Source organism: Sorex araneus, chromosome 3 (assembly GCF_027595985.1).
Source record: "Sorex araneus isolate mSorAra2 chromosome 3, mSorAra2.pri, whole genome shotgun sequence".
Classification (NCBI taxonomy): Eukaryota; Metazoa; Chordata; class Mammalia; order Eulipotyphla; family Soricidae; genus Sorex; species Sorex araneus.
Window position 1 is genome coordinate 222,529,319 of NC_073304.1, and position 10,398 is coordinate 222,539,716.

A 10,398-nucleotide genomic window follows, 5' to 3' on the forward strand; every position below is an offset into this window, starting at 1 on the left:
GGGTGACACCCCGGGCCCCCTTACAGAGGAGGGAGAGATTTGTCACGAGGCAGCAAGTTTGGGGGCATCTAGAGCCCGGTGCCTGGACCCCCCACATTGGTCCCCAGTGTCAGACCCGTGATCACCTGCCAGGGGTCCCCTTCTCTGAGGGATATGGGAAAAGATCAGGGGGTCTCTGAGTGGCTGATTGGGCCGCTGCACTGGCCCTGCCTTTCTGCTGTCTCAGCCTCGCTGGGGGCGCGGGGTGTGTAAGAAAGTGTGCGTGAGTGTGCACGCACGCATGTGAGAGAGTGTATGCACATTTGCATGTGTGTGTATGCATATATGCTTGAGCGTGTGCATTTATGTGCGTGAGTGTCTGCATGTGTGTGTTTGAGTGTGTGTATGCATCATAAAAGGACTGTATTTTCTTATTTTATGTTTTTTAATCATGTTTCTATTTTTTTTTAAGTTTTATTCTGGGTAGGGTGTTTGCCTTGCACACAGCCGACCCGGGTTTGATTCCTCTGTCCCTCACAGAGAGCGCGGCAAGCTACCGAGAGTATCTCCCCTGCACGGCAGAGCCTGGCAAGCTATCGTGTCATATTCAATATGCCAGAAACAGTAACAAGTCTCACAATGGAGACATTACTGGTGCCCGCTTGAGCAAATCGATGAGCAACGGGATGACAGTGATACAGTGATACAGTATGCATACATGTATGTGTGCATGCATGTGTGTGCATATACATGTTTGGATGTGTGCATATATGTGTATGCATACATGTGAGTGTATGTGCATGCATGTGAGAGTGTCCGTATGTGGGTATGCGTGTATGTGTAAGCGTGTGTGTGAGTTGTGTGTATGTAAGTCTATGTGAATGCATGACTGCATGTGTGTGTGAATGTGTGCATATGTATGTGTTCGAGTGTTGCATGAGTGCATTTGTGAATGTATGTGCAAGTGTGTGTGTGACTGTGTGTGTGTGTATTCATCCTCACCCAGAGCCGGAGAAGGGCTGGAGCGGGTTCGCTCCTCTGCCCAGGGCCAGGATCGGCAGCCCAGGCCAGGCTTCTCGCTCTATGACCTGGGCCCAAACAGCCCCTCACCAAGCTTCCTGCATGGAGCACCCACCCCCTATCCGGCACTCATCGCTTCAGAATGGAACCCATCCCATTTTACAGATGAAGAAACTGAGGCAGAGAGTAGATACCTTGTTCGAGATCACATGAATATTTTTTGTTTTGTTTTGAGGACACACTTGGCGGTGCTCAGGGCTTATTCCTGGCTCTTCACTCAGGGATCACTTGTGGCAGGATCTGGGGGGACCGTATGGGGTGCTGGGAGTCAAACCTGGTCTGCTACTTGCAAGGCGAGTGCCCTGCTACTGCACTATCGCTCCAGCCTCGGGGTCACATCCACGGTTTTATAAAACAGCTCCAAACGCTCTTTCAGCTTCCTGCTGCCCCGATCCTCCACCTGCTGAGGGTCGGCACACAGCAGGGGCCAGAGGCGGAGACTCGCTGGGAGGCCCCACTCCTTGTCTGTCAAAGGCTCTGTTCGTGCCAGGACAGAGGGAGTAGGGACAGTAGTCTCAGACCATGACGGAGATGGGGTGCAAGGAGGGGAGCCCCCACACCTCCCCTGTAGCCCTCCAGTAGTTCCTCTCTGCACTGAGCATGTGTCCCCACTAGCCCCCCACCAAAAACTGTGGTTGAAAAGCGACATCTCGTGGTCAGTTATAGAAATGCACTCCAGAAAAGCCGGAGGGGGTCGGGGCGGGTTTCAGGGAAGGCAGTCAGAACAATGAAGAATGGGGGAATTTGGTTTTGTTTTTGTGCTTGGGGCCACACCCAGTGGTTCTCAGGGATTACTCCTGGGTCAGTGCCCAGGGATCACTCCTGGTGAGTTCAGGGGACCACATGGGATGCTGGGGACCAATCTGGGTTGGTCACCTGCAAGGCAAGCTCCCTCCCTGCTGTACCATCGCTCTGAGCCCAGAAAGAGGACAAATTTTATTGCATATTATGGCATGTTATGTTTTTATGCTATATCACAGCATATACCATATTGTGAATATTCATATTTATGACTTTTATGGTCATCTAAATTTTCTGCAGAGTTTGAAAAAAACATGCAGATGCCAGAATCACCCCAAACTTCAAGTCACAGATCCCCGAGAAGAGGGAGGGGGAATTTGTATTTTTCAGTTCCGACTGGCTCCCTAGCTTTCTCGCTGAGAATCCCCTCTACAGATACTTCTAAGGGCTGCTGGAACACCGCTCAGAACTTTGCCACCAACTGGCGTTTTATTTCCATCTGAACTCTCAGAACTTTCTAGGTGGACGACAGAATCACATCCGAGAGGTGTTATTTGCAAAAGGAAATCAAGCTGCACTTTAGGTGGCTCTTGTGCATTATTAGGAAAGAAATGGACAGCCGGTCAGCAAATGTCACCTGGAGACAGAATTGGTCACTTCAAGTCCTAAAGACTGAGACTTCCCATTGGTGGAGATTTTGTTTGCCAGGGGACATTTGATGATGTCTGTGGGTACTTGGGGCGGGGAGGGCACACTCTGCAGTGCTCAGGGATTACTCCTGGCTCTGCACTCAGGAATTATGCCTGGTGGTCCTCGGGGGACCATATGAGATGCTGGGGATCGAGCCCATACTGTCGGTACTGTTCTAGCTCTCCGGCCTGCTAATGTCTGTGGGTGTTTTTGGTTGTCACAACAGAGGGTGCTATGATGTTAGGGAACGGAGGCTGAGGCGCTATGCAACACCCTACAATCAAGGACAGCTCGCACGACAAAGGCCACCAGCAGAATGTTCTGGGCCCCTCACAGGATTGTGCTCTCAGAACCCTGGGGGCGGGAGACTATGAGGAGAAGGACCTGGGGTTTGTGTGTCCACATCATCCTTTGCCATCTGGGGGGCTCTGGGTAAGGAAGTCCCCTCTCTGAGCCTTGCCTCCCCCGCCCTCAAGAAGGGACACTCCCCTAGCCTTTCACACTGGGGTTTGAGGGGCCAGGAGTGGAGTTAGAGGATTTCAGGGCCCTCCAAACCATCTGCCGAACCTGCACAGGGTAACATGATGTGTGTGTGTGTGTGTGTGTGTGTGTGTGTGTGTGTGTGTGTTTAACTCCCACATTTGGCTGCGGTCCTAATCCAATAAATGCTTAGGAGATTTCGATAGAATAGATTCATTTTTGCTAGAAAAAAATATAATTGGCTGATGTTAAGGCTACGGCCCTGACAAATCTCCCCGGCCATATATCTGAGAGAGGCAAGGGGCCACTCATAGGCACATAAATATGCCACCATCCACGCGGGCCCGGCCAAGCACTCTGGGGACGCCTCCCACGGTGATTGATTCTTCATTAATAAGCTCTCTGCTGTATTAGGAGCAGATTTATGACTCTGCCTTCCCGAGCCTCCTGACATGGCATCTGTGGAAAATGACAAATGTGATCGGGAGCCGTGGACGCTTCTCTCTGTTGGCTGTGCCCAAAGTTCGGGTGTTCGGGGGCCAGAGTGATAGTACAGCAGGTAGGGCATTTGCCTTGCACACAGCCAACTGGATTCAATGTCTTACACATAGAGAGACCCCCAAGCCTCTCCAGGAGTGATCCCTGAGCTCAGAGCTGGAGGCGAGCCCTGGAACGCTGCCAGGTGCAACCCAGAGAACCAAACTATATATATTTATATATACAAATATATATAGTAATATATTGTATATATATATATGTATTGTAATATATATTCACTGCATCACTGTCATCCTGTTTTTCATCGATTTGCTTCAGTGGGTGCCAGTAACATCTCCATTCATCCCTGTCGCATGCTAGTGTAGCCCAATGGCACACTGGGGTCTTCCAGGATCAGGGGAATGAGGGGAATTCAGGATTGTTGTTAGTGTTTTGGACCTATCGAGTATGCAATGGGTAGCTTGCCAGGCTCTGCCATGCAAATAAAATATATCTTATGAAAAAAATGAATCATACTAATTGATAAGGAAAACTGTAACAGAGCACATAGTAAAAAAAGCCAGAGTAGATGCTACATTTCTGGGCCTCGTTCTGTCTCCTTTCCATTCCAATTGTACCTAAGTAAGGGATAAGTTATGTTCTCTAACCAGACTATCCTCAAAGAAATTGTAGTATATTTTTTTTCTCTGACTGAATATAGTATTTCTTTAAATAGTTTGTAGTACAAAGACTGAATGATGCTAGATACTGTATCTTTAAGGCAGTACCAACGAGTGAATACATTTATAAAATAGGAAAGAATAAAATTGCAAGAATTTCTTTTCTTCTCCCTTTCTTTCTCTCCTCTCTCATCTCTCCCCACCCCTCTGCCACCTTACATTTAATTAAATTTTACATTTAATTTTCAAGGAAGTCACAGGCATCAAAATCTCAAACCAAATTTCCCCTGAATAAAAATGGACAAAAATTGCTCTGATGCAAAAATCCTTTTGCTCAGAAAGCTAAAATCCAGGGTGAATTCAGTTCCCAGATATTGTACACACATTGCACAATACTCTGGAGGCATTTGTAGTTGTAAAATAGAATATACAAGTCTTATTTCACAACATTCTAAAAATAAAATACATCTCGGGCTATTGATAAAGCATGAAAAAATGCATATTAAAGGGAAATTCTTGTATCACTTGTATCGCTTGTTTTCCTTAATAAGGAAAGTTATTAAGGAAAAAAAAACCCATCAGGTAAATTATGAAATCTACTCATCAAGAGAGGAAGCAGCCTGTGAGGGCAGGGCAGGGCGGGTTTGCTAACAAGCGTGCCCTGTGTCTTCTGTGCGCAGACCGCCCCTGCGGCCGGCCGCTCCTTTTGGAGACTTCCAGAGACACAGACGACAGAAGTGGATCCGTGACTCCGACAGAGGAAAGGGTATCATCCATGAGGATGTCTCCCAGTTTGGATCCCATTTGGGGGGGACACTGTAGACCTGGCTGTTCTTGGTTCCCATTCCCAGGTTGTTGCGGAAGGAGAAGGTGCCGCCGGTGAGATCCAGTGTGGTGGTACAGGTCAGGGGTGCATGGTGCTGGAGACGGTCTTGGTTGCAGTTCTTCAAGGCCGGTTCTTTTTTTTATTTTTTTTGCTTTTTGGGTCACACCCGGCGATGCACAGGGGTACCTCCTGGTTCTGCACTCAGGAATTACCCCTGGCGGTGCTCAGGGGACCATATGGGATGCTGGGATTTAAACCTGGGTCGGCCGCGTGCAAGGCAAACGACCTACCCGCTGTGCTATCACTCCAGCCCCTCAAGGCCGGTTCTTGCTTGATGCGTCGATTCCCCATTGAGCACAAGTCACCAGCAGACCGGCGGGCTGAGGTTAGCCACTCGGCTGGGGCGCACGACTCCCGGGAGACCCGGCCCCGGCCACGGGCTCTGCTCACACTTTCAAGCCATCCGAGTACGGGGTGCCGGAGCCATGCAGTTGGAATCGGGTATCGTGCTGGATTTTGAAGTCGGGGAGGAGCTTCACGAAGAGCCCCAAATCTATTATGCACTCAAAAGTCAGCCCCTGAAGAGCACAGCAGTTCCGAGGAGCATCCTGGGGCCTCCAAGCCTCCGGTAAGCTCCTCCAGTGTGACATCACGCATCTTGCTAAATTAGCAACTCACGCGTGAGCAGATGCAGGAGCTGGAGCGCGGGGAGCAGCGGCAGAAGCTGCAGGCAGCCCAGTTCACGCAACAGAGAGCGCCCATGAGTCAGACACCAGCTATAAACGTCAGTGTGCCCACCACCCTGCCCTCTGCCACCCAGGTGCCCATGGAAGTCCTACCAAGTACCAAGTACCACATACAGCAAGCCCAGAGGCAGCAGGCAAAGCAATATCTTTCTACCACGTTAGCAAATAAACATGCCAACCAAGTCCTGAGCTTGCCATGTCCAAACCAGCCTGGCGATCATGTCATGCCATTGATGCCCGGGACCAGAGCAGAGTACCCAACAGCCCCAAGGCCTTGGAGCAGAGCAGAGCACCCAACAGCCCCAAGGCTATGCTCACACTTAATTCCAACTGTGAAAAAGAGGGATTTTTATAAGTTTGAAGAGCAACACCAGGTGGAAAGCGAAGGCCCCAGTATGAACACGCATTTACGAGCATGCTGCATGCAGATGGATGATGTAATTGATGACATCATTAGTTTAGAATCGAGTTCTAATGAAGAAATCCTGGGCTTGATGGATCCTACCTTCCAAATGGCAAATATGTTACCGGTGTCTGGAGATTTGATTGAATCTTGATGGAAACCAAAGTCTGCTCCCTCCCGGTATTACCATCAGCAACTCCTGTCCATCGAACCTTCCCAACATCAAAAGGGAGCTAACAGGGGGGCTGGAGTGATAGCACAGTGGGTAGGGCATTTACCTTGTATGCTGCTGACCCGGGTACAATTCCCAGCATCCCATATGGTCCCCTGGGCACCGCCAGGAGTAATTCCTGAGTGCAGAGCCAGGAGTAACCCCTGTGCATCACCGGGTGTGACCCAAAAAGCAAAAAAAGCAAAAAAAAAAAAATAGGAGCTAACAGAGTAACAGAGTCTGAAGCGAGAGCACTGGCTAAAGAAAGAAAAAAAAAAGGACAATCACAACTTCTTGATTGAACAAAGAAGAAGATTTAATATAAATGACCGAATTAAAGAACTAGGTTCTTTGATTCCCAAGTCAAATTATTCAAACAAGCGCTGCAACAAGGGAACCATTTTCAAATGCGTCCAAAGACTATATCAGAAAGTTGCCTTGAGAACAGCAACATGCAAAAGAACTTGAAAAGCGGCAGAAGGAGCTGGATGCCAACCAGCATTTATTGCTCAGAATCCAGGAACTTGAAATGCAAGCTCGAGCACATGGACTTTCCCTTGATAGCACAGCGGATAGGGCGTTTTGCCTTGCACGCGGCCAACCTAGGTTTGATTCCTCCATCCGTCTCGGGGAGCCCGGCAAGCTACCGAGAGGATCCCGCCCACACAGCAGAGCCTGGCAAACTACCCGTGGCATATTCAATATGCCAAAAACAAGTAACAACAAGACTCACAATGGAGACGTTACTGGTGCCCGCTCGAGCAAATCGATGAACAACAGGACGACAGTGCTAGCGTGCTACAGTGCTACAATAAATAATTAAAGGATGGGTGTTCAGAAGAGGCACAACCCTGGGCGTCCTGAGGCAGAGTGTGGGAGGGACCAGCAGGCGGCAGCTGTGGCTGTGGTACCCCTGGCATCCAAAAAGCCAGAAGTCCTCCCTGCTGGCCTTTGGCAATGTGACCTTAAACCTCTGAGATACTCCAGGTATCTGGGGTACCTGCCTGGCTTTTGAGGTGCTGGGACTGGGACCCCGGCTGCCCCCTGGCTCAGAGCAGGTCCCAGCCTGTGTCACTGCAGCAGGCGGGGAGAGAGAGGCCTCACGGGGCTGGGGAGGGGCCTTCTCCGGGGACCTCTGTCTTACCCCTGTCGGGGGCGGCTCCAGTTGGCGCGTTCCTCCTGGGCTCTCCCACTGTGGTCTCCTGTCTCCCGGTTCTGTCTACACCTTGTCTGAGGTTCCAACCTGGAGTTTCCGCTCCCCCTCTCTGGGACCCGAAGAACAGAGCTGGGGCTCCGAGAGTCCCCGGGGGGGAAGGGCGGGGGGAGGTCAGACCCAGGGAGAGGAGAATATCAATGCTCGTACCACTGAGCACTTCGCCCCGCTGGCCTGGCTACAGCAGGTCCCAGAGTCCAGAGCACCGGAAGTGCCCAGTGCAGGCCAGAGTCTGAAGGGCCCCAGGATCTTCCGCTGAACAGCTTCCGGGGTGAGTCCTGCCGTGTGGACATCAGGCGAGGGGCCGGGCCTTGAGCTCAGGCGGCCTCTATAGCTGGAGCGTCTCTCCCCACCCAGCGCTGGTTCACATGGGGTGTGACCCATGAGGATCACTGCCAATGCTGACGCTGAGGGGCCCTGTCCGCCCGCTCCCCAGGACCCCAATTTCTTGGCTGGGGGTCGGAGGGCAGGAACTCAAGCCTCACCCCCATGCCACAGACTCATGCTGGAGTCTCGAGTTCGAGGCTGAGTCTCCCCCAGGGCCAGAGACGTGACTGAGGGGCTGGGGGCCAAGTCTGCTGATCCTCGGCCCCCCCCGGCCCCTGGAACCACTCCAAAGCACCCCTAAAGCAGATGACGCCTCCTGGGCTAGCTGCCTTCCCTTCTGGGCGCTCCTGCTGGACTCAATGATGGGTCCCTCCCGCTCCCCACCCCCAGCTTGGCCGCAGGTGGCCATTGGGGCGCCCCCAGCTGAGCGGAAACTTGAGCCTGGTGGCCAGGAGGGGGCGCACTGGCCCGCCTCATCCTTTGGCCCTCAGCGTGGATGGGTAAAGGCACCACGGGTTTTTGGGACCCCGCCTCCTGCTGGCCCCAAGACCACCTCCTCTCACCCCAGCTCCCTTTCCAGGCCGGTCCTAGAGGATGGGCCCTGCCTGTGGGGAGGAAGCCGCCGGGCGCGCAGAAAGCAGACCCACGCCCCTCTGCCTTCCTAGATCCCAGTCCCAGGTCTGCTCGCTAGGGAGACTGTCCGTCCCCCACTCCCCTGCCCCTGACCTGCCTGTCCCCCTTTCCCCTGCCTCTGTCCTGTCCATCCCCCCTCTCCCCTGCCCCCAGTCCTGCCTGTCCCCCTTCTCCCCTAATCCTGTCCTGCCCAGACCCCTCTCCCCTGCCCCAGTCCTCCCATCCCCACTCTCCTCTGCCCCAGTCCTGCCTGTCCCCCACTCCCCTGCCCCTGTCCTGCCTGTTCCCCTCTCCCCTACCCCAGTCCTGCCCATCCCCCCTCTCCCCTGCCTCTGTCCTGTCCATCCCCCCTCTCCCCTGCCCCAGTCCTGCCTGTCCCCCTTCTCCCCTAACCCTGTCCTGCCCAGACCCCTCTCCCCTTCCCCAGTCTTCCCATCCCCACTCTCCCCTGCCCAAGTCCTGCCTGTCTCCCTTCTCCCCTAACCCTGTCCTGCCCAGACCCCTCTCCCCTGCCCCAGTCCTCCCATCCCCACTCTCCCCTGCCCCAGTCCTGCCCGTCCCCCTTCTCCCTTGACCCTGTCCTGCCTTCCCCCTCTCCCCTGCCCCAGGCTTGCCTGTCCCCCCCTCTCCCTGCTTCTGTCCAAACCAGCCCCAAGGCAGCTTCCTCTCATCCCAGCTCCCTTTCCAGGCCTGACAAAGCAAGCACCCCTTCCCAACCTCACCCCTAAATCTTGAAACCAAGGGCTCCAGCTGCCTGCCCACTCCCTCTCCTCCCCCCACCCACCACACACATGAATCCTAGCCCCTGGGGCATCCAAGTCCCCTCCCCGAGACAGACCTATGATTTCATCTTCTATTTCATCTTTATTTCGCCTCATACTTTTTAGAACTTCAAATAATTTCTCATTTGTAGTAACTAGGAAGCCATAAATCAGCCCTTTATGTCTGAGGAAAATCAATCGTTATTTGACATTTTACCTTAATATTCCCGACTTCCTTCAACTGTAATAAAGCTTCCATCTGCCTTTTATTTTACAGGCAATTAGTAAGTCACCTTTTAAAAAATTCTCCACATTTTCTATCAGATGAACGGCAGGATGGAGCGGGGAGCGAGGTTTTATGGCCTTGAACTGTTGAGTGGAAGGAGTTTATCTGTAGCCTTCCAGGTACCAACACCCATTAATGGGTTTTATTGATTCGGGAGCTTTTTAACCCTTAGCAATAATACAGGTGTCCCTGCCTTGGGGGTGGGGGGGGCTGGGGGCAGGGAGAAGCAGCCCTTGGTTCTGCCTCCAGGCCCAGACGGGGAGAGTTTGAGTTCGGGCTTTGAAAGGTGATCACACCTGCCCACCGGTAAATCACCACCAGGGCCTTTTTCCTAGAGAGAAAGTTTGCAGGGAGCTTTTTTCCCCTCAAAGGACTCCCGGGAATGCGACAGACACCACACCGGCAGACCTCCTGCCCTCCCCTCCAAGGATCAAAAGCAGCAGCCAAGTGCCCTGGGGCCTGGGGAGCTGGAGCAGGGCAGGGTGGTGGTGGTGGGGGGAGAAACTGAGGCTCGGGAGCAGAATCTCCCGGCTCCCTGAGGTAGGGTCCAGGGGTTCCAATTGCCTCCTACTCTGAGGGGGAGTCGAGGTAGGGGGCAACTGGGGCCCAGCAAGTTCTCCAGAACCTTCTCAGCTTCTCATCTACCACTTCCCTGCAGGCCACCGTCTGAGCCCCGAGTCTGAGAGACCCCTGTGAGGACAAGCAGGTGGCCAGGGAGCCACAGGAGCCTCGCCTGGCTGCAGGGCGGCGGGGTGGGGGTGGGGTTAGGGGAGGCAGTGCAGTGCACCTTAACCTTGCAGACTGTATGAGTCTGACCCTTGTCGGGACATGGGACTGCGGAGGGACTGACAAAACATGCTCTGCT

At 53.0% G+C, this 10,398-nt stretch overlaps 1 pseudogene; it reads left to right on the plus strand.

The window, feature by feature from the left end:
• Window positions 1-5,438: 5,438 nt before the first annotated feature.
• On the plus strand, window positions 5,439-8,357 carry LOC101549948 (microphthalmia-associated transcription factor-like; annotated as a pseudogene).
• The last annotated feature ends 2,041 nt before the right edge of the window (window positions 8,358-10,398 follow it).